The sequence below is a fragment of the Callorhinchus milii genome, unplaced genomic scaffold (genome assembly GCF_018977255.1).
Source record: "Callorhinchus milii isolate IMCB2004 unplaced genomic scaffold, IMCB_Cmil_1.0 Scaffold3, whole genome shotgun sequence".
NCBI classification, from domain to species: Eukaryota; Metazoa; Chordata; class Chondrichthyes; order Chimaeriformes; family Callorhinchidae; genus Callorhinchus; species Callorhinchus milii.
Genome location: NW_024704744.1, coordinates 28,569,347 through 28,594,630, shown reverse-complemented (window position 1 = coordinate 28,594,630; position 25,284 = coordinate 28,569,347). Strand labels below are relative to the sequence as shown.

At 43.1% G+C, this 25,284-nt stretch overlaps 1 protein-coding gene across 3 annotated transcripts in view; it reads right to left on the bottom strand.

The window, feature by feature from the left end:
- The window catches only part of LOC103185001 (protein eva-1 homolog A), a 162,178-nt gene that overhangs the window by 14,383 nt on the left and 122,511 nt on the right, over positions 1-25,284 (bottom strand). The window contains exon 1 of one of the 3 annotated variants that reach the window (XM_007903310.2): positions 12,339-12,386. The exons of the other annotated variants lie outside the window; for them this stretch is intronic. The gene's annotated coding sequence lies outside the window, so the exon portion shown is untranslated. Of the gene's footprint in view, positions 1-12,338; positions 12,387-25,284 lie in introns of those variants that run through there. 3 annotated transcript variants of the gene reach the window in all.

Below are 25,284 nucleotides of genomic sequence, written 5' to 3'. Positions count from 1 at the left end.
GAGAATGAAGCACCGCCCAGCACTGCTCCCTGGAGTTGCCTACAATGTTAATTATAACTGGAATTCCTCACTGTTATGTATTGATGCAAGGCATTGGTGAAGAGAAAAATTACACTGCCAGGTAGATAAGTGCTCTGAGCCCCAATTCTCAAAAATAATCAATAACTGGGTCTTTGATATGGAAAATGACATGTACTCAGCTCTCCCACGTGAATGACGTTATATAAACAAAAGTTGTTGACAGAATAAAATATTATTTTATCAGCCACAGTAAACTAATACATAATAGAACTGCATTGCATTAGCTGAACTGATTCTGTCCTAAAAATATTTGATATGCAATGAATATGATAAAATGTACCAGCTATATATCCTGTTTTTAAAATTTTGTATTAGCATGACTAAACAGACATCACAATATTCTTGAAATGTTTTAATTAAAGTGAAATAAAACAGCGAATTTACACACACAACAACAACAACAAGATTCCATTTATAAAGCGCCTTTCACGTCAGGAGGACGTCCCAAGGCGCTGCACAGTTGGGTCATGACCCGAGCAGAGGGGAAATGGTCAGGGTGAGGGGAAGGAAGGGAGGGAGCGAGGAGGGGGAAGAGAGTCGAGAGGGGAGCTGAAGGCACGGTCAAAGAGAAAGGTTTTGAGACCGGCCTTGAAGGAGGAAAGGGAGGAAGCAAGGCGAAGGCACTGGGGGATAGAGTTCCAGAGCCTGGGGGCTGAGAGGCTGAAGGCCCGACCACCGATGGTAGGGCGGTTGGGGCGGGGGACGTGGAGCAGACCGGAGCCGGAGGAACGGAGGGTACGGGCAGGTAGGGGGATAGTAGGTTGGAGAGGTAGGAGGGAGCAAGGCCGTGAATGGCCTTGTAGGTGAGGATGAGGATCTTGAAATCAATCCTCTGGGGGATGGGGAGCCAGTGGAGGCGAGCGAGGGTGGGAGTGATGTGGTCCCGAAGCCTGGTGCGGGACAGTACACGAGCTGCAGAGTTCTGAATGACCTGCAGCTTGTGGAGGGAGGTGGCGGGAAGGCCGGCGAGGAGAGAGTTCCCATAGTCCAGCCTTGAGGTGACAAAGGCGTGAACCAGGGTTTCAGCAGCGTGAGGGGTGAGGTAATGCCGTAGTCTGGCGATGTTCCGGAGGTGATGGAAGGCGGTGCCAGTTGTGGTGCGGATGTGAGGGAGAAAGGACAGCTCAGGGTCGAACAAAACGCCGAGGTTCCTGACTGGCTTTGAGAGGTGGAGAGTGCAGCCTTGGATGCTGATGGTGTCAGCGCCTGAGGTGCGGAGGCGCTGACGTGAGCCAATCAGGAGGGCCTCGGTTTTTCGCACGTTGAGCTGAAGAAAGTTGTCTCTCGTCCAGGACTCGATGTCGGACAGGCAGGCTGTCAGGACATCGGTGGTCGTGGAGTTGAGAGTAGAGGAGGAAAGGTAGAGTTGGGTGTCATCCGCATACATGTGGAAGTTAACTCCATGTCTGCGGATGATGTCACCAAGGGGGAGCATATAGAGGGTGAAGAGGAGGGGACCAAGGACAGAGCCCTGAGGGACACCACATGAGACAGTGCGGGGGGTGGAGGAGAAGCCATTCGTCGAGACAAAGTGAAGACGGTGAGAAAGGTACGACCTAAACCATTCAAGGACAGTGCCTTGAAGGTTGAGGTGGGAGGACAAGCGGTGGAGTAGGATAGCGTGGTCGACCGTATCGAATGCTGCCGATAGGTCGAGGAGGACGAGGAGACAGAGGGAGCCCTGGTCACAGATGGTCAGGATATCATTGGTGACCTTGACCAGGGCAGTTTCTGTGCTATGGGCAGCACGGAAACCTGACTGAAGGGGTTCGAAAAGAGAATGGGTGGAAAGGAAAGAGCGCAGTTGGGAGGCGACAACTCTTTCCAAGACCTTGGAGAGAAAGGGGAGGTTGGAGATGGGCCGGTAGCTTGATAGCTGCGACGCATCAAGGGAGGGTTTTTTCAGGGTGGGCGTGATGATGGCAGTTTTTAATGGAATGGGGACAGAGCCAGAGGAGAGGGACAGGTTGATGATGTCAGTGATATGTGGGGCAAGAAAGTGGAGCTGGGAGATAAGGAGTGGAGTGGGGATGGGGTCAAGGGAGCAGGTGGTACATGTACACACACTACAGGCACACAAACTCACCAGATATACATGCACACAAAGATGTGTGCGCAAGCACGGGCATATACACACACACACACAGAGCTAGGAACACACACATCATTTCAATTATTCTGTATTATAAATTTGTATTCATGTGTGACGACAGCTAGAAATGGTGTGTTTCTGTTTAAGTCATTACCTCTTGCCTATAGGAATACTACAGTTGCTACTGCTGATTTGAACCATGTGTTAGCTATTACCATGGGGGTTTCCTTAGAAGCCGGAAGCCGGAGTAAATTCCCAGGCTTCACTATATTTAGCCTCGGGCTATATTATGTATTCTGGGAAGTTTAACTGAGATGTAAGCGGGCACATCATGTGCAAGAAAGCAGTAGTTGTTGGTTTTGTTTTGAATTATTCCTCTTTGAAATTTAAGAAACCATTTAAATCAGAATGGGAAATAGCCTTTTAAGCATTTCATTTCCTTTGCAGCTTTCAAAAAGACAGATGGTTTTTAATCAGACTTTATCCACCACAGGCCTTTCTTTGTCATTCACTTGGTGCTGAATATTGAGAAGCAGAAAATGCAGCATTTCTAGAAACTTATCTCAAGAGATCTGAAACAGTACCAGAAATATAATAATGGAATAATAATCAGGTTAAAACACATGTGAGAGAGAAAGGTTAACATTTTGGGGTGTTGACCCTTCATCAGCACTCTTGGGATTTTACTAAAGGGTCACAGTCAAATCATTAACCTATTGTTTTCATTCATATTCACAAAATGGCAATGACATGGAATTTATTCCCAACATATCAGTCTCATGTGTCAGCCTGGCTCAGTAGGTCGCACTCTCGCTTCTGAATCAGAAGTTTCTGGGTTCAAGCCCCATGTGGGGTCTTGGAACTCATAGTCTATTCTGACCCACTCCAATGCAGTGCTGGGGATGTGCTACATTGTCCAAGATGCTGTCCTTCAATTAAACAGTCTGTGACTGTCTGTCCAAGTGGATGTTAAAGATTTAATGGCATTATTCGAAAAGCAAAGAGAGTTTGTCCCAGTGTCCTGGCTAATAATCCACCGAATAAAATTTGATGGCTGTTTGTGGGACATTGTTGTGTGCAAATTGGCTGCTGTGTCACCCACAAAATACACAGTCACATCACTTTACAGTATATACTGTGAAGCACTTTGAGATCAACAATGTGATAAGGTGCTATGTCAAATGTAAGGATTATTATTATTAACATTGTCTACTTATGTTCCAGATGTACAGGATCTGAGACCAGACATTTTTTATGGTTTTAGCTTTAAGCCTGTGGTGTTCAAATTTAAGACTTTGCAGAATTTAAATGCAAGAATTTTCCGACATTGTGCACAACTTTAAATTTTAATTCAATCACTTAAGGCTGACACTATGAGAAATCTTAGGCCTGTCTGATGTTTTTTCTCAAGAAGTATTTGGAGAAAACTCATTTTTTTATTGTCATCTATGAATACTATGGTACTCCCGAAAGGGTTAACTCGACATGTGAATCAGAGCTAATGCTGGAAAATTACACTCCCTACTCTCCAAAGGGGATAATTTCCTTATGTTGGTTCCTTAAATGCTTTAGAATTAAAACAGGGTATCAAATGGCTGGATTTCTGAGCACAAATGGTAATGTTGGTCTGAGTCGGCACTGTGCTGCCGCAAGTTTACCAATCCTTAAGCAGCCAACCAGGAAAATGCACTATGAAGCATTTAACAGACATACAATAAGCAGTTAATAAACTCATTAGTGGATATGAGAAGCAAAATGTGGCTGGGCTGGAGGAAAATACTGCCAAAATGACAACCAGACAGAAAGAAAGCAGTGTTTCACTGGAGTTCTATTTATTTTTATTTAATGCTGGTTAATGTTTTTATTGTAAAGACTATGTAACAGCAACTATTATTGAATCAGAAATTACTGAACTAGCATTGCAAAGAAGAGTCTGACTGTCTGCCCAGTCGGTGTCTGCACTCCTTGTTTCAGTTTTCAACCTGTATTTGCACTGATGGAGACAGTCAATAGCAGAATTCCTCCAATCTGTCAGTAAACACAAACGCAGGGATAGTGTAGAATAATAACTTGCATTCATACAGAGCTTTTCATGTCAAATATAATGTTCCCAATGCTTAATAATAATAATAATCCTTGCATTTGATATAGCGCTTTTCACGTCAGGAGGACGTCCCAAAGCGCTTCACAGAACACACTGTAAAGTGAATTGACTGTATATTTGTGGGCGAACGCGGCAGCCAATTGCGCACAGCAATGTCCCACAAACAGTCGTAGATTGAAAATGACCAATTTAATTATTGTTTTTGGTTTTGGAGGGATTATTATTAGGCGTGTGGAGTAAGGAAACTTGCCCAAGGTTTCGCCCTGCCTGGAATTGAACTCAGGTCTCTCACTTGCAAAGCAAAGCGAGTGCTCTAACCACTGAGCTACAGGACTCCACGATTCTACTATTTTTACTGAAGAATTATACAAAAAAAATTAACCCTTTTTAAAATTAAGCCAATGAAATGTTCTAAAGAATGTTTTTCTATCAAAAGGACATATTCAATGTATTTTCATGTAGCAATTTAGTCTCTATTTTCGCAGTGCTCATTTCTCACTGCTGTGTTATGCTAACTTTGGGAATATGGCATCAATATTCTCAACCTGAAGTCATAACATCATGGCCAGGATCAGTGAAATTCACTTAGGGTGGTGGACCCTTTTCCACTTGTGGCCCTTCACCTACCTTTCATCTTCGGATAGTGGATCCACTCCACGTCCTGTTGGCTCCGCTCAGTTTGTTCTGGCCTCCTTTATGTACCCCGTCCCCTCCACCATTGGCAGCTGTGCCTTCAGCCACTTTGTCCTCCAACTATGGAACTCTCTTCCTCAATCCTTCCACTTTGCCTCCTCCTTCCCTATCTTCAGATCACCCCCAAAGACCTTCTTTTTCAACCTTGCCTACTGTTACCTCCAAACAAGTTATTTCTTACAAACATGGATCCTATATAAAAGGTGCTCAATGGCTGTGGATAATTTTTGCAAGTAAATTAAAATTATCAATAAGATCATTGCGTCAGAGATTGGTCGATAAAATTCCTAGTTCTTGTGCATACTTGTCAGAAAATTCTACTGTAATTTCCAGTGAGTGGCACTTTATCAGTGTGTCAACCCAGGCCAGTGTGTAAATTGGACATCCCATGTTGCTTGGATCTTAAAACATCCACATATTAAGATGTGGACACTAGATTTTACACAATAACGTGTTTACATTTATGCAGTGCTTTTCACATTGTGGGGTATGACCCAAGTATTTTACAGTACTTATCAATTATATTTAATCCTGAATAAAGCAATACCAGTTTCATACCATTTTACTGAAATAGGATTAGTGTTCAGGAAGAAAGCTGATCTGAACGTAGAGTAGTGCCATTTCATGGATTAAGAATCTAGTCTCTGCATCATATGATTCAAACTACAGCTTGTAAATCACACTTAGTGAAATTGGGTTTATTTCGTAGAAAATAACAGGGAAATGGCATGCAATGTAGATATCATAATTCTACCTTTTTTCCATCCCTCATCTGATAATAGTCTCTATTCAATTTTAAATATGATTTATGATACACATAATAGCTAATAACAAACAGCACAGTAGTATACTGATGGAGCTCCTTAATTTATAACCCTTCTAATTTTAAATTGCAACGTTTTTCTCTGGATTTATTCTGTTCTTTTTCCCCTCTGGGATGTGAGCTAATTCAAGGTTATCAGAGAAAGATTTACTGTGTTCAGTATATGATATCCTGAACAGGGGATCATCAAAATGCTGTTACTGCAAGAAAATAATTTCAACATAGGAGGAGGCAGTTTTGGTCTTTGAGCCTCAGTTGATGCTAACTCCTCCACTAAAGTTTACCGCTCAAATCCCAAGTCTGTGTTCTTTCCCTCTAAGCTTTGTATCCGCTTCAAATATTTATCCAAGCAAGTTTTTTTCTTTCGAACATTGGTCCTACAGGAAACGTGCTCTTATACACTATCTCATGATAGTACTTATCATAATCTATGAACTTGCAGAAAACAATCATTTGCTCACCACATCAGTACTAAAAATCCACTACAAATTCTCACATGGAAATATTAAAGTGTTCACTGGAAATCCAAATGGAAATAGATTTCATATATTCATAAGGCATAAGGCATGATTAAAATAACTATAGAAATATATAACTAATCCGACTATTATAACTAATCTGTCCAGACAAGGACAAATTGGCACTAAAATGAAATACAGGTTGAACTAACATGTGCCAATTGCTACCCGACTAATTGACTCACTGTAAAATCTAGTGTTTACAAATCCAAAAGCAAATACTGAGTCTTCCATTCATAGCCCAAGCCCCATCTATAACAAACTAGTCAAACAATCCTGGGATTTGACAGCGTACAATACACAGCCGTGCATGGACCGAGTGTCAGCACATAGTCATTTGATAGTAATGAAAGATACAATACCCAAACTTGAAGCAAGGTGGATTGAAAGCAGGGTTCAAAGGCAGGAGCAATTTAGTTTTAAGGTTTTGGAGGCAAAAGGATTCATACCAACACATTTCAGCCTCTATTTTTCTCAGAGTAAGTGGAAAGATATATTTTGATACATTATTATAGAATCATAGAATTTTACAGCACAGAAATATTCCATTGATTCCATCATGTATGTGGCAGCTCTCACAAAGGGAATCAATATAGCACCACTCCTCCCCCTTTCTCCATTTTTAAAATATATTTTATCAAATATTTATCTAATTCCCTTTTAAAACCTATTATGGATTTTTCTTTAACCACATTTTGTGACAGAGCGCCATGTCCTAATAACACTCTCTGTAAAACTTGTTCTCCTGGACTTCTCAGAGTTATTTTTTGGTCTAAGTATAAATGCTCTTACATTTATGCCCTCTGATAACAGACTCACTGACCAGTTGCTCCCTTTTTACCTTAGCAAAACTCTGTCTGTTCTCCCAGTTTATTAGATCTTGGCAAATCTTTTTACTTCCTTTCGCTGCCTTTCTCCTTGACTTTCAACTTTCAATGTAAAATACATTGATTTTTTTTTAAAAAGGTCAATATATTTAGGCATCTTCACAGGAAAGATTTATTCTGTTAGAATATACATTTTCAGCTCTCAGCACTGTTCCTATTATGAACTTGCAGTGCCATAAATTTACCAGTTTTTGAGAACCACTATTTAGTCTGCTTATGCTTCTGCAAGTATTAATTTGCTGTAACTCTGTGCTAGTTTGTAATTCTTATCAGCACTAGTCACCGATTCCCCACTGTTCCTTATTCACTTCATCACTTACATTCCCCTGATCCAAGCACGGAGATTGTTTTCAATCTCCAGAGTTATATTCAAGGTAATATTTGCTACAGAAGCTAATATTAACACGAGGAAACTTCACTTTAAATTAGATCTGTCACTCTGTCTGACCTCAGTAACAATACTCACACTGGCTTTAGCATGTAAAATCTGAATGTTTTAGGAGGGTTCAACCCAGGTTTGTACACAGGGGGTTTTGTGCCAGTGGAGTGAAACTGACTACAAAACTAATGAGAATGTGTTTTTGGAATTAGATAGGAATGTAGGAAAGTACACAAAACTGGCCAGTTTTGGCCAGTCCCAAAATATAAAAAATATCCTATGTTAAAAGTTTCTCTCAGATGCCTCAGTCAAATTATTTGCCAAAGAGCTATCTAATTCCTTTTGAGTTTACAGATTCCCTATTCCATCCTGAATGTTAATTGAACCTGGATTGTCTGTTGAAGCTCTACAGAACAGATTCCTCATTTTTTGACCAGGGGTAACCATATTATCAGGGTTCAGTTCATCTCTTCCCTTTAAAGTCAGAAATACTTCAATACTCCTCTGAACTTTCGCTGTGAGCATTCCCACGTTTGGTTCGATGATTTAAAATTATCTCAAGTTAAAGCAGTCTCCCTCTTGTTCCACGATGGGTGACGATAAACTAAAGCTTTTAAAATGAACTGATCGTACTAGGTTTTGGTTGAATCTGATAATTGTTACAAGTTTTCTTTATTCTGGAGTTAGGCAAGCAGAATGCTCTGGTCACCACATGGGGGAATTGTACAAGCATCTAATCACATTAATCTTTACCTCTCTGCTGATCTACTGGCATTAACTGACAGTGACAACTGTCCTGGACCCCCGAATAATGAACCCACAATGGGGCATTTCATCTTTGATTACATTTAAATAAATCTTTCCCTCCGATACGCATTGGGCATCTGCTTCATAAATTGCTGATATCTTAACTAAACACAGCAACGTAATCTCAAAGAAATGAATTACTGCAGTACTTCCAGTTGGACATCTAATATATCCAGTGGAGCCTTGTTATAATGCGGTGGCTGGGATCCATAAAATTCTTTCCTAACCTAGAATGAAGAGTAAGTGCCGTTTTCACTGCACATGGATGTAACTGATAAACTCATTCCCTGAACCCCAGCTAGTTCCTGAACTAACAAAAAGGCCATCTTCAAGGTCGTTGCCATCAATATAATGTTATGTGTAATGTCCAGCGACAGGAATTAACATCATTGGGCAAACTAATAATACAAGGGTAATAATACTCCTTACATTTTGCATAGCTCCTTTCATGTCAGGAGGACATCTCAATGCCCCTCACAGGTTTATATTTTAAAGTATAGACTTTGTATTATGTGGGTAAATGTGGTAGCCAATTTGCACATAGCAATGACCCACAAACATCCACAAAGTGAATGAAAAAAAATTATTTTGGCAGATTGCTGGCTAGGAAACCGAGAGAAACTCCCTTCTCTTCTCAAATAATGCCATGGCATCTTTAACATTCATCTCAACAGGCAGACAGGACCTTGGTTGTATCCTGCAGGACAGTACCTCCATCATACCTCCAGCACTGCACACAAGTGTTATCTTAGATTATATGAGTTCCAAATCCTGACATGGGGTTTGAACCGACAACATTCTGACTCAGAAGCAAGAGTATAACCAACTGGGCCAGGCTGACACAGAAGGCAGACATTTTAGCACAAGAACTGTCCAGTGCACAGAAAGTGAGTGAGCCGACTGCATGCACAATTAAGGAATGGGGTCCACGTTATGGGTGTCTTTTAACCAAATTCACACTACGTTATCCAATGCAAGGATTATTATTATAACGAAGCGCATGATAACACGGCTGCACTGTATTTAGCATTTGGTCAGTGCAATTATAGTCATCAAATTCTATTGTAACTAAGTTTCCCTGATAGCTCAATAGCCAAGTGCCCGGAGCAAAGTTTAGCCAAACAAATCATGAAGGTCCTAAGAAGGGTCCCTCAACTGTGCTGCATTAGTTAAGTTCAAAAGGACATCAGTAGGGCAACTGATGCTGCCTAAGCAGCGTTGGTTCAGACATGTAAAGTGTAAGTTTGGTCTCCTACTCCTCATCACCACTCCAGGACCCTTGGTGGAATGTGTCCATTGCGTGAAGAGTCACGAGTTCAGCTGACGGTATAAAATAATATTGAATCAAATCATTCCATCTTGCTCTTGTGCTAACATGGGTGACATGGAAGGACCCCATTACACTGCCTGGCAATAATAACAATGGCCCACACATGAAGAATAAGCCCTTGGATGAAGTACCCAGACAGTGATCTGTATCCCAAAATGAATCACTGTCTTCAGGAGAGAGGATAAAAATGGGTAACATATCATTTTTAAAACTATACAGACATTTTAACAATGGGGTCAAATTTCCAATATTCATTAATTACAAAATTCACTTTCTGAAAATCACAAATGTCAAATCGGAAAAAAGGCTGGCGAGTGAAATAGCTAAACCTGTTTCATGTCAGAGTTTTGCTCACTTGTCCTTTTTGACTCAGGATTCGAGATTCACAAGCCACAAGTTTCACACACCAGAAGTTTCATTTAAACCAATGTTTTGTAAATATCGTAACTTAGACCCCATTATGAAATAAGGAACAGGATCTTCACTATCCATACCACATTACAGAAACCCTAAAAGAATTCAGTTTCACAGATGCACAAAATGATTGCAGTATGGCAATCTCACATAACTGCACAACAAATTACAATAAATACACACAAGACAACAAAAGCTTGTAATTATATATGCCCTTCATGCAGGTTAATGCCTTGGAGCATTTAACAAGGCAAGGTTGGTAGACAAGCAAGGGAGAATAGAGAGGGGGAGCGGGGAGGGGAGATGACAATAGGCGCTTCGAAGAGGTACATTTTAAGATGGGATTTAAAGACAAATAGAGAGGGGGCAAGATGGAGGGTTAGAGGGATGAGTTGCAGTCGTCAGGGGAGTAGCAGCTGAATACATTACTGCATAGCACAACTCCAGAGAACCAGCTGAATCCATTCAACTGACATGCATTAAAAATCAGCAATAAACAACGTTAGAAAGTAGTTTTCTGCACTAAAAGACAGCTCAGAGGTCAACCACTTGGCAGTGGATTTTATGTATGAGTAAATTATTTTGTGTTGAAATTTTTAATAGATTTGAGTCACTCGCCACAAAATTTGCAACCTTATAATTTTTGGTCAACTGCACATTCTAGCAGATAAGTAGCTGTCCACTCTGCTGGGATTCCAGGGCTTGATGTGCTATTGCTTTTCCTGAAATCACCCATTTTTTGCTGGTAACTTTTCATTTATTAGTGCATTTACACTGATGAAGCTCAGAAGGATCATTTTGTAAACATCATTCGCTTGACATGTATCAACACAAGAGATGTGAAAGAATAGACAATGAAGGGTTTAAAGTTTCCACGTTGGAAAACAAATGAACAGATCAATAATGTTGACATCTCAGAGCAGGTTTTTTGGCCAAGTTCATCTCCAGTTCCCTTGGAGGAATTTTGTCAACGAATGCCCAAAAGTTACCAAAGACACGCAAACAAAATGCCCTTCAGAAATACGATACAGGTGTGAGATGTAGTACTCAACCACATACAGCTGCCTTCCTCTAATCCTCTCCTAACATTCTGAACCAGCCATTAGATGAGTGGAAAAGTGACGTTCTGACAAAAGGTCATGGACTCGAAACCCTGACACACGTTCCTTTCGCCAATAGATGCTGCCTGACTTGCTGAGTGTTCCCAGCGACTTCTGTCTTTGTTTCAAATAATTGACTTTGTTATTTATAATTTTGTTCAATTTAAATTTTCAATACAATCGATCAACAACCATTTTGACAAAGTACAGTCATATGGCCAAACCCCACGGCTCGGAGTCAGGCTCCGCCACTGTTAAGCACTCTGAGAAGCTACCCTGCTTGGAGGGCGCTATATAAGTGTAAGTTGTTGGTGTTGTAGTAAGTACTTAAATATCTGCTGCACCAATTAATTGTTTCCAAGGTCTCAATACAGTGGAACCGCTTAGCGTTCCCTTCCTCCTAAAATCTACAGGCTTTGAAAGCTCAGGATTTGAGCCACTTCTCGCTTTATCTCAATACAAATTATATAATACCTTTCACATGTTCCAAAGTGCATTTATAGTACTGGATGGGCCCCTGAACAGCGATAGGAGCCAAAAGAGGTGGGGAGGGGAACAATGACCAAAAGCACAGTCAGAGAGATACGTTTTGATGCAAGTATTATTATTATTAGATGTCCTGTAAGATTTAGAACAGCCATTATTCCTATGAGTGAACAAGCTGAGCAGCAGTGAAAAACCTAAATGTATTGTTCCTAGTGCTTTTCGATGGCTGCAGATAAAAAGTGCAGAACAAAACCTCTGTGAACTATTCCAGAATGAATAGCTATGAATAAGCACTGTACAAACTGGTCTAGACGCAGCTAGAATAAGGCAAACTGCTAACCACAGCAGACAAGTGAGCCAAGCAGCAAACCATGCACACTACAAGCTAGCACATAATTCTAATGTGCTTCAAACCAGTAATGCCTTTTCACAGAAGAATAAGCATCTTAAATTAGTGACATACCTCCAAGAGAGGTAGGGCGAAAACATTAGCAGCAACGCCCGCCCCCCTCACACACACACACTTTTCTGCCTCAAAGAACTCAAGAGCTCTGCTGTAAAATGAGGCAGAGTAAAACAACATAAGAGATAATTAGGCACAGTAACACAAACTCTGAGCCTTACCAGCGGCTGTCAAAGAATCAGATGAATTGACGAACCAATACAATTGCCTCTTTCCTGTTGTTTTTTAGGCGGGTGCGATAGAAGTCAGACTCAGCGAATAGGTGGAATTGTATTCCTTGCAATCTCTTCTATAGGCAGTTAGAGTTACACAGATTGTTTTTTCAGTCTGAATTCCAAAGCTAAAATTCAATAGTGAATCCAGTTTCCCTCCCTTACTACTTAATGACAGGAGTGACAGGATAGCACACAAAGCAGCGGCTTGTTGCAAGTGTGCAGGAAGTGAAGAACATCTGCTTTCCCATTTAAGCACAACAGCATCTGTGTTAAAGAGCCAGGCGCCCTATGTGCACTGCCACAGCCACAAGGAACAGCCCACCTCCAGAATGACTTCAGCTGCACACAGACCAGCTAAGTCAAGTTAAAGCATTCAGTAGGAAACAGTTCAATCAGAGGAGGAAGGTGGTTGTATTTCCTCTCCCTCAGATATCTGCGGGTGCTGACAGAATTAGAATGTGAACGAGCGGACTCTTATCAAACAAAGCAAGATCCTTAGCAGGCTTGAGTAGTTAGCATGCCTGAGACAGGTCTCTGTAATTGATTTTTTTTTACCTTTCTCAGATCGTTTTCAGTCCCGCAGGGCAGCCAGGAGGAGGAACACGATAGGAGAGCACAAAGTGGCTGCTTTGCCCCAGCCAAATGGTAAATGTGTGTCAGAAATGAAAGACTGTTCAGGGACCGAAACAGGAAATGACACTGAAAACTCACAATGCTCCAATCCAAACTTGGCTCCCTGACATGGATTTTTTAAAAAAAAACTAGGCGCAAAACCTGCTGACCGCAGCCAGGGAAGGACTGCCAGCAATACAAGTTAAAAAAAGCTCTTAATATGCTTTTATCTTTTTGACTGAACAATGGATTAAGGTTTCGGTTTGCTGCTGAACAGCAAGACATCAGGTGTTGCCAAACACCTTTTTCATTTCAACCAACACACTTGTATAAATCATTTTACAATCACACACTAAAACCGCTATCTCTCTCATGATCAAATTAGAGCAGCACACTCACATAATACCATTGATCTATTTAGTGAAGTCAAAACCCTGAACAATTCTTTCAGATGCACAAAGACAACAGAACAGGAAGACACAGGGTTAGGGTTGCAAAAGGCAATTTCAGGACAGACACCAGGAAGTATTTCGTTTTCCAGAGGGTGACTAATGACTGGAATAAGTTACCAGGAAGGTGATTGGGGCCAGGACATTTGACGGATTTAAACATATCTTTCTGCTGTGCTGGGAGGGCGGGTATTATGGAAGGATGAGACCAAATCCCTTTTGGCCCTTTTTCATCCAAACGTTTCTTGTGATCACATAAGTGATTTTACATCAGTATTTTGCTCAGATTTAAGGGGGGAAACACATTGACTTTAGTGGCAAATACATCTTTACTATAGGTTCACTTCATTCAAAGAAACACTGGGTTTTAATTTACAACATTTGCAAAAGGATTTCCAATTAACAAATCCTGGATATGCCATGAAAGAGCTCCCAAAGCTTTGCTCAGAGCCAAGTTTCAACAGGGTTTCAGGGGTTTGACTGCAACTTGCCTCAAAATTAGGCAACTTTGTTCTACAGCAAATCACCATTAAAAACATATTTTAATTTCAATTTGTATATCAATTTTGAGACCTCTTTAAAATGTCAACTATGGGATAAGGTATTATATCAAATACAAGGATTATTATTACATTAGAGGGAACAGAATAAGGTCATTCAGACCACTGAGTCTGTTCCACCAGTTTCATAAATATTAATGCGCCTTTCATGTTGGGGGGAGTGGATCCATTTGTTTCACAAGATTTACTTCAAAAACTGGAATAAATTCCTTACTCTTTTCAAATTGTGAATTGGGATTTTTTTCATCCACCTAAACAGGCAGACTGGTCCTCAGTTTACCATATCATCCAAAAAATGGCAACTCCAAAAATGCAATACACTCCAGCAATGCATTGGAGTCTCAACCCAGGCTATCCAAGTTCAAAGTTCTGATGTGGGGTATGAACCCACATCTTCTGACTCAGAGGCAAAAGTACTGCCAAATGTGCCAGATTGTCACCGAATTGTAGATCTTTTAATTCTATTTCCCCACCGTTCCTCTACCTGTTAATTATTTTACCTCTCGATACACTTACTTCCCAATTTTTGTGTGCCGAGTTAGGAACCATGGCAAGAGGGGTATTGAAATATTAGGTTAGAGTTCTTACTTCAAATTCCTGACTCCAGTTACCCTTGTGTGTGGGCAACAGCTGAAAACAGAATTAAACTTACCTGTGATGCTCGCATGGTTGAATGGCCACTGAATGTTACTGCACTGAATAAAAGTTAGCACTTTCAAGAGAAGACAAGGGAAAATTATTGGGGAATGAAAATAAACTTTTAATTAGAAGCCACCGTTAGAACGAAATGCTATTATTTGACCATTTTTGTGCTGCGATACTCAAAGTGTAACTGCAGACAATATTCAGCTGTACAATTAACATCAACATTCTCATAGCATCATTTACCAAGGTAAAAGCATGTCCAGCAGACAACGGCTGCACCACAGTATGATCAGACTAAATAAAAAACCATCAATGCCATTTTAAAGCAACTAATGCTTCCCTTCAAAGCAAAAGGAATGAGTGGGGGAGGAAGAAGAAAGTCTCAGGAATATTCAAGGTCAGCTATATCCACATCAATAACTGCCAGTTTCACAAACAACGGATTCAGCTTTTATGAAACTCCTGTTTCCCAGCTGGGCTCAAACTGCAACAGCGTCACTAGTTCCCTCCAGATGGTTCTCATTCAACTCAAAGCAGTGTCAGTCAAGTTGGTAAATATCAATGACGACAGGAAGCTAGCTGCAACAGGCATTGTATAGAGTTGCTGTAGACTGCAGAGATTGCTTTCAGAACTGAAATCAAACTGCTCAGTTTCTTCATATGATCATCATACATCTGGCACACTACATCGAACAATAAATATCCTCAATATTATTTAATTTATAAAATTAATATTTGTAAAACCCAGGCCAAAGAAACCTGCTCCCAGGTCTCCAAGAATCCTGCCCTATAACCAGTCAAGAAACTGAGCAGTTTGCCAAAATAAAATTCAATTCTGAAGGTTTTGATTCCAAACTCTCCAATCTTGGTGGATTGGGACCATGTACAAGATATGTCAGATCTGGTGAACTATTTTCTATATATAACCTTAAACTCTTCTGAGATCTGTACCTCTTACAGTGTATCAATTCCAATACATTTAATCTCTGGTCTTTTGGACAATTTGATCAATTCTATCTTTCTGATCAGCATTAAACTATCATTTTGTAATTTACCTGAGATTTTTATGGAATAATGGAGCAAGAGGCACTTCCTACTAGAGTCAAAGCTTTCTACTACTGTCTGTTTTCATTAAAATTATTTTCTTCTTCAAACCCAATAACTTCAGCATATTTTTTGTTACAGATTTGCTTATTGCCACATTGTCAAGCATTTTAAGATGTCTTCCTGACATGAAACATACAATATCAATGTATGTTGTATTGTCATTCAGAAGATTCAAATATCAGACACATCTTGTTTTCCATACTGTAGGAAATTTTAATGAAAATTTCAGTCATATTTTTCCTATGATTTTCAAAAGTGAATGAAAGTAGTTATAAAGTATTTCTGAAAAACCACAATATTTTATGGAAGAGGAGAGTAAGCAGTGATGACTTTTTAAGTCTCTCTCAATGCACACAGAGTTGAACTAAATGCTTCCTGGGTGGCTCTAAAGCCTTCATTTCAGTGTGTGTTGGTTCCTTAGGATCAACAACATAAATCTTAAAATATCATTAGACATTCAGATGTGAATGAATTGCTTTGTGCATTGAAGTGGCTTCAGTATTCTAAGAACGGCGTGCCTTGAAACAGATGCACCCCAACAGAACCTCCATTGAAAATACATTCAAACAGCAGGGAAATATGTAATTTAGTTTTGGTTTGATACAGTAACAGCAGTGCCCATAGTAAAAGAACTTCTCTCATACAACCATGGGGGCATTCAGACCAAATGTTTTGATTTTGGGGGGAAATACAAAATCCATAAAATTAAAAATAATTGGATTTTTATTTCATTCGTAGGTTTTTACTTTAAGATATTTGATTTAACTGATTTTTTCACAAATGTTATACAACTGTTCAGTACTGAAAGCATCAAATGCAAAGATTATTATTAAAGTTGCATTCATCAACAACTTTTGATGGATCACAGCAAAAAATTATTGTAAGATAGGGTAACGGAAACGTTCCTACCTACATTACCATAATATCATCCAAATAAATTTTGAAACTAATTTATAGCAATAAAAAATGTTGGATCGTTGATTTCTTGGTTACTGCCAGTCACATGGTGTTAAATCTGCTCTACAACAACCACATGATTGCATTTATAGAGCAGCTTTCACGTCGGGAGGACGTCCCAAGGCGCTGGACAGTTGGGTCGGGACCCGAGCAGGGGGGAAATGGTCAGGATGAGGGGAGGGAAGGGAAGGAGCGAGGAGGGGGTAGAGAGTCGAGAGGGGAGCTGAAGGCTCGGACAAAGAGAAAGGTCTTGAGACCGGCCTTGAAGGAGGAAAGGGAAGGCAAGGTGAAGGCAATGGGGGATGGAGTTCCAGAGCCTAGGGGCTGAGAGGCTGAAAGCCCGGCTACCGATAGTAGGGCGGGGTGTGTGGAGCAGACCGGAGCCAGAGGAATGGAGGGTACGGGCAGGTAAGTAGGGCGATAGCAAGTCGGAGAGGTAGGAGGGAGCAAGGCCATGAATGGCCTTGTAGGTGAGGATAAGGATCTTGAATTCGATCCTCTGGGGGATGGGGAGCCAGTGGAGGCGAGCGAGGGTGGGAGTGATGTGGTCACGAAGCCTGATGCGGGACAGTACACGAGTTGCAGAGTTCTGAATGACCTGCAGCTTGTGGAGGGAGGTGCCGGGAAGGCCGGCGAGGAGAGAGTTCCCATAGTCCAGCCTTGAGGTGATAAAGGCGTGGACCAGTGTTTCAGCAGCATGAGGGGTGAGCTGGTGCCGTAGTCTGGCGATGTTCCGGAGGTGGAAGGCAGTGCCAGTTGTTGCACGGATATGAGGGAGAAAGGACAGCTCAGGGTTGAACAGAACGCCGAGGTTCCTGACTGGCTTTGAGAGGTGGAGAGTGCAGCCTTGGATGCTGATGCTGTCATCGCCTGAGGTGCGGAGGCGCTGACGTGAGCCAATCAGGAGGGCCTCAGTTTTTCGCACGTTGAGCTGAAGAAAGTTGTCTCTCGTCCAGGACTCGATGTCGGACAGGCGGCTGTCAGGACATCGGTGGTCGTGGAGTTGAGGGTAGAGGAGGAAAGGTAGAGTTGGGTGTCATCCGCATACATATGGAAGTTAACCCCATGTCTGCGGATGATGTCACCACAGGGGGAGCATATAGAGTGTGAAGAGGAGGGGACCGAGGACAGAGCCCTGAGGGACACCGCAGGAGGTCATTCAGAACTCTGCAGCTCGTGTACTGTCCCGCACCAGGCTTCGCGACCACATTACTCCCACCCTCGCTCGCCTCCACTGGCTCCCCATCCCCCAGAGGTTTGATTTCAAGATCCTCATCCTCACCTACAAGGCTATTCACGGCCTTGCTCCCTCCTACCTCTCCAACCTACTATCCCCTACCTACCTGCCCGTACCCTCCGTTCCTCCAGCTCCGGTCTGCTCCACGTCCCCCGCCCCAATCGCCCTACCATTGGTGGTCGGGCCTTCAGCCTCTCAGCCCTGAGGCTCTGGAACTCTATCCCCCAGTGCCTTCGCCTTGCTCCTCCCTTTCCTCCTTCAAGGCCGGTCTCAAAACCTTTCTCTTTGACCGAGCCTTCAGCTCCCCTCTCGACTCTCTTCCCCCTTCTCGCTCCCTCCCTTCCCTCCCCTCACCCTGACCATTTCCCCCCTGCTCGGGTCATGACCCAACTGTGCAGCGGCCTTGGGACGTCCTCCTGACGTGAAAGGCGCTTTATAAATGGAATCTTGTTGTTGTTGTTGTTGTAAACCACTCAAGGACAGGGCCTTGAAGATTGAGGTAGGAGGACAAGCAGTGGAGGAGGATAGAGTGGTCGACCATATCGAATGCGGCTGATAGGTCGAGGAGGACGAGGAGGCAGAGGGAGCCCTGGTCGCAGATGGTCAAGATGTCATTAGTGACCTTGACCAGGGCGGTTTCTGTGCTATGGGCAGCACAGAAACCCGACTGAAGGGTTTCAAATAATGAATGGGTGGAGAGGAAAGAGCGTAGCTGGGAGGCGATGACTCTTTCGGGAACCTTGGACAGGAAGGGGAGGTCGGAGATGGGTCGGTAGCTTGATAGCTGCGACGCATCAAGGGAGGGTTTTTTCAGTGTGGGGGTGATGGTGGCAGCTTTGAGGGGAATGAGGGGAACAGAGCCAGAGGAGAGGGACAGGTTAATGGTGTCTGTGAGAAGTGGGGCAAGGAGGTGGAGCTGGGAGATAAGGAGTGGAGTGGGGATGGGGTCCAGGGAGCAGGTGGTGGGTTTCAAGGACAGGATGAGGTTGGTGACAGAGGGAGGGGAAACGGGTTCGAAGGTGTGAAGGGGAGGATGGGTAGGAGTCGGAGTGTGGGAGGGAAGGGGTGGGGGGTGGGTAGAAGTTGGAGTTGGGCAGTGACCGCGGAGCGGATTCCCTTGATTTTGGATTCAAGGAAATCCAGCATCTTCTCGCAGTGAAGATTGGAGGAGATGACCTGCGTGGGGTGGCGGGTGGGATGAAGGAGTCGGGATATGGTAGAGAACAGAAGCCTGGGGTTGTTCTTCTCCTCCAGGATTATCAACTTGGCCGAGGCTACAGTGGAGCGGTTTTGAGGAGGTCCAGCCAGATTTGCAGTTAGGCCAGATTTGAAGCAGGTGCGTTCAGCGGCCCGCACCTGGCTCTTCAGTGAGCGGAGGTGGGTAGTGAACCAGGGGGAGGAGAGAGAGTAAGAGACAGTACGGGAGGTGATGGAGGCAAGAGTGTCGAGTGTGGAGGAGAGGGTGTTGTGGAGGAGGGTGAGAGCAGAAGAGGGGTCAGTGAGGGATGAAGGCCAGAGGGAGAGGAGTTCAGAGGACTCCAAGGCAGTGGTTAGGGATTGTGGGGGTAACTTCTTCCAGGGGCGGTAGAAGATGGTGGTGGGTCTGGTGGAGGTAGGGAGGGGGTGGAGGTGGTGAAGGAGATGAAGTGGTGATCGGAGACGGCCTTGTCGGTAATGGTGACATCCGAGACACTGAGGCCCCGGGTGATCACCAAATCGAGTGGGTGACCGTGAATGTGAGTGGCGGAGTTGATGTGGAGGGAGAGGTTGAGCGAGGAGTGGAGGGAGGAGAAGTCCGAGGAGGTGGAGCAGGAGGGGGTGAAGTGCAGGTTGAAGTCGCCCAGGATGATGAGGCGATCAGAGCAGAGGCAGAGAGATGTTAGGAGGGTAGAAATGTCAGAGATGAAGGTGGGGGAGGTTTCAGGGGGCCGGTAGACGAGGAGGCAGAGAAGCTATATTTGAAAACTACTGTAGCTATGAGAAAGTTGATCGAGGGTGGATTTTAAGAATGTCAAACAGAACTGTAGCCCGATTGTACTTTCCTTGAACTTCAAAGTTGATCACTGCGTTAGATTGTAGAAACAATACATCAACCAAATATCGACTTTATAATGCCTGCATTGCAGAGAGTAAAAAAAGTGGCAAATGCTTTTCGTCACGCAGACATACATCACACTGTCACATTAAACAGGAGGTGCCAGTGGCACGGCTAAGAGGGACACTTGAATTCAGACGTCCCTGATCTTGACACATCAAAGAATATTTCTGTCCCCTTTTTCAAGAAACAATATCTGTCACGTTCCAACCTGTCCTCCTTTTCGCTTTGAATCAATTAAAAAGCTATTACAAAACATACACCGAGTGCTTGCTCAGTGACTGAAATCCATAGTCACTTAAGAAGTGCTAGGCAGCATATTTGCTCTAAATTACAATTGATTCAAGTACCTGTTGATATTGTCTTCAGAAGTAGCAAGATGCACTTGACAATTTGTAGCACATTTTTCATTATATTTTTAAGACCACCAGTCTGTACTGTGAATGAGTTGCGGGTTACAGCAGTAACCAGTGCAACATTGTGTTCACTCCACAGGAGAACTCTATAATTTTGAAAAATAGCTTCACTGCCTCTGAGACGATAGAGCAGGTGACTGGCAATAACTAAGCAATCAAAGAATCAACATTTTCGCCACAAAATATATGGTCAATTCACTTTACAGTATATTCTGTGAAGCACTTTGAGATGTCTAGCAGATGCGATAAGGTGCTATATCAAATGCAAGGATTATTTATTATAACACAGAAGGCCTGCATATTGAAAACGATATGCCATATACATTACTTGTATCCATATATATTGGAATTATAAAATACATTCCTCCAAGGGCTTATCTCATCAGTAACTGTGCTGTGTGTACTAATTTGGAAAGTCCCAGGTTCAATTCCCAGTCTCTAGTGAGTTAGCTGATTTTAGCAGGTTAGGTCTGGAGCCACTAAAATTAGCATTAGCACTCTGGGTTAGGGAAGAGGATTACAGACACATGCAGTCAAAGGCTTAGTGTAGCAATCTAACCTGGCAACCAGAATCACTTGACAGTAAGCCTATTCATGAGTCAACTTTTTCCTGGAACTGGTCCTCCAATGATACACAAACATTAGTCACTGTGGTCTTCAAATTATTCCCACTTCCAATCATTCATGGGTATCTCATATATTTAGGGGAATTCCTTTTGCAGCCTCTGTATCAACTGTGATGATGTGGCTTATAATGGGAATATTCCATTGTAGTTGCACATCTTAAAAGTTACCACAATTACCAGCGAAAAACTGCTCATCTTTAATATCTCCATCAAGGGATCATTAAATACAGTCTACAATGGGACTCCAACTTGTGCTGGCTCTCTAGATCTGAATGGTGTTGTGGTAAATTTCTTGATTCCTTATTAAGCAGTTTTGATAATACCATTTGTAAGTTAGTTCACATGATACAGTTTCTACTCACTTCTTAGCATTTGCACCTGAAATGGTGCACAGGTGAAATATCGTCATGGTCTACGCACAGCAACACAAACCTGAATCCAACTTGCCCTAACCATACAGCGATCATCACAGATTGGAGAGTTTCCTGGTTGTACTCCTAAAGGAAAGTAAACTAACCTTACACCATGCAAGACCATGCTTATGACAACAACAATAAAATCCTATGCTTCCACTCTGGCATCCCATAGAAATTTACGGCACACAAGGTCATCCGGCCCATTGTGTCTGTGCAGCCTACCTGTGAGCCTCTTTCCATGTTGAACTCTTTGTCATCCCATAACCTTTTACTTTCCTCACTTTGTCCTATGTATGCTTGTTTGCTCTGTTTCCTCTCCTGCGCTAGACTCCCCAAGCTTATCACCCCCATCCTCACCCGCTCCAATGGTTCCCCATTCCCTAAGGAATCAAGTTCAAGATCCTAATCCTTCCTTTTATATCCCTCCACAGTTTTGCCTCACCTTTGCGATCTTCTTAAACCCTACCATACCGTCCACTCCCTCTGCCTGGCAGGCACTGGCCTGCTTCAAGTTCCCTGCCTGCCCCACCTTCAGCTGTCGGGCTTTCAGCCTATCTGCCCGCACATTCATGAATGCCTCAGAGTCCTTTTGTTTAACCTTTACCCTCACCTTCTTCAAGATCTGTCTCAAGACCTTCCTCGTTTCACCGCAACTTTAGTCATCTTCCCCAACCCCCCACCGCTTCCTTTGACCCCCGTCCTGAATCCACCTGATCGGGTGCAAAACCTTCACTGTTCAGTGCTTGGGATGTCCTCTTGATGTGAAAGGTGCTATATTAATGCAATTTCTTGTTGTTTGCAATGTAGGTACTGTTCATTCCCATTTAACCTAAACCAAAAATATCTCTTGTTCTCTTACAGACTTGGCAGCTCAGTTAGATCCTCAGTGTGCCTGGCCCAAGGATCCAAAACATCAGTCCTGCCCCTTCTCACACTCAGAAGCTGGCGTAGAATCATTCCCCCCAAAGGGATGAATTATTTCTGGCAGTGACATCTGAAAGTCAAACTTCAGAAATTCCCACTTGGCTTTTACTTCAACAGTAATTTTCCAGAAATCCCAGCTTGGTGCTTTAGTCCTCTGTATTTATTTATAGTGGCACTGCAGCTCAGCTGGTTGTCTGCAGACACAAAACATTCTGGTAGGTTGTATACTTTTAATAATTCAAATCCATGTTTACTTTTTCATTCGACGAGTTCAATTTACTCTAATTCCAATAACAATATTAAATTGATGATCTTTGTCAGACAGAGCTTCGGACCTGAGCTGGGGGTCGAGGATGGTGAAGGGCGGGGTGGGGGAAGCAGGGAGATCGAAAGCACAGTTGAAGAGGAGGATCTTGAGATGGGTCTTGAAGGTGGCAAGGGGGGGGATGAGGTGGCAGGATTGCGGGATAGAGTTCCATAGGGCGGGGATAGAGTGGCACAAGGCCTGCACACCAACAGTGGGGCGAGCGAGGCGGGGGACGTAAAGCAGGCCAAAGTCCGCTTAGCAGAGGGAGCGAGCAGGATGGTAGGGGGTTAGGAGGTTACAAAAGTAGTGGGGAGCAAGATCATGGAGGGCTTTGAAGATGAGGACTAGGGTCTTGAATTGTATCCTCTGAGTGATGGGAAGCCAGTGGAGTTAGGCGAGGATGGGGGTGATAGGGTCGCGGAGCCTAGTGCGGGAGAGGATGTGAGTTGTAGAGTTCTGGATATCTGCAGCCTATGGAGGGAGGAGTTGGGGAGGCCGACAAGCAATGAGTTTGTATAGTCAAGCCTAAATGTAATGAAAGCATATATGAGGTTCTCAGCGGCCTGCGGTGTGAGACAGTGGCGGAGCCGAGCGACGTTGCGGAGGTGGGGGAAGACAGAGCTGGTCATGATGCAGATGTGGGGTAGAAAGGATAGTTGAGAGTCAAACAAGACCCCAAGTTTCCGGACTGGCTTTGCAAGGTGGAGTGTACAATCATGGATGGTGATGCTGTCAGTGCCTGAGGTGAGGAGGCACTGACAGGAGCCAATCAGGAGGGCCTCGATCTTGTTGATGTTCAATTGAAGAAAGTTAGCTCTTATCCAGGACTTCTGTCAGGACAGCAGTGGTCCTGGAATCAAGGGTGGAGGCAGAGAGATAGAGTTGGGTGTCATGCGCATACATGTGGAAGTTGACCCCATGTCTGCAGATGATGTCACCAAGAGAAACTACCACAAATACTGTGGTGGGGGAAATCATTAAGAGCATTTTACCAGATGGTATCAATAACAATAATCATTGAATTTGACACAGCGCCTTATCACGTCATCAAAACATCTCAAAGCACCTTCATAGGGCTTTACCGTGAGGTGTATTTATAGGTGGATGTGCCCGCCAATATATGCACAGCAATCTCCCACAAACAGCCATGCAGTGAGTGATCAATTTTATCTGGGAGATTGTTGGTCAAGACACCAGGAGAAACTCTCTTATTTCTTTGAATAGTCCACCTGAATAGGCAGACGGAACTTTGTGGTCCCATTTTACCGCTTGGGCTGGCACACAGGAAATTAGCCTGTACATGCATGCACAGTGAATGGAGTCCGTACTGTAACCATCCTATAACTAAATTCAAGCTTAAAAAGCTGCACTTTCAATTCACGCTTACAAAGCAGGGAGTTGCACTGTATATTAGAATGCATTTTGGCACATGCATTTTTTCACTGCTTTATTAGTTTAAATAATGAAAAGAGGTGGGTTGGTTTACTGTCTGGAAATAACTTGAGTCTAAGAAAAAATAAGAGGAAGGTTCCTCCTCCTCACCCATACCCAGTGACCCAGATTGAGAGTGCAAATATGGACATCAAATAGAATTTGTGATAGGCTCTGATGCACTCCTCCTCTCCTCATGCCGCCCCTGCCCTCCCCCCACCCCATTGAACACTCTCCTGTCATCTGTTGTCAAGGCCTATCGCACATGAAGAATGCCCACTTGAATGAGATACTGGATCCAGTGACAGTAAACTACATCTCTATAAACATCAGTGCCCCCAGGAGAAAATTGAAAACATTTCCCAATATTTTTCAGAGAAAACTGATAAAAACTAACACTGTCTCCACATACTTACCAGTGAACACTGAAGATTTCCTGGCTCTATGCTTCCTCTCCCATACTGACAACTCATGTGACCACTGAGGTTTGACCTTAACACAATTAAATTAGCTTTGGATGACTGTCTAACTTCCTGAATGCAAGACAGGATTACTTGAAACGTCAGCCATAACATGACACATTCAAATAAAGGGCAACCTACTTATTATAGCGTGATTGTCTAGGTCTAATATCTCAATGGCCATGTTGTACGTAAAGCTCAATAAAATGGTTAAGTCAGTACTCAGTCAGCCACTTGAGCTTTCAGCGGTGCTTCCTGTGAATAGAGTCCATTAGCAACACGCAAGAAGTGATGTCCGCAGGATTTCTTAGGAATAGCGCACGGAATTGATGTCAGCAGCCACAGCACAACCCAGATGTTGGCCATTTTTAATGAGGAAACCAGCTAGGCTGGTCTCACACATTATAGATTCTCACTCTAAGCAAACCCACACTCAACTAGAACATATTCTATCGAAGCTGCCCTGTATTCTCTTTGTTACCCTGTCTTCAAATATTTTCTACCTCACCCTTCTCCAACCCAGATGCCACACATCTGTGAGGTCAGGGCAAGTGACTTTTTCCAAAATCATGGTCATGTCACTCACTCAGCAAGGAGACCTGCAATAACAGCCAAGTGGGAGACTCATCATCATCAGATCTTCTCTGCC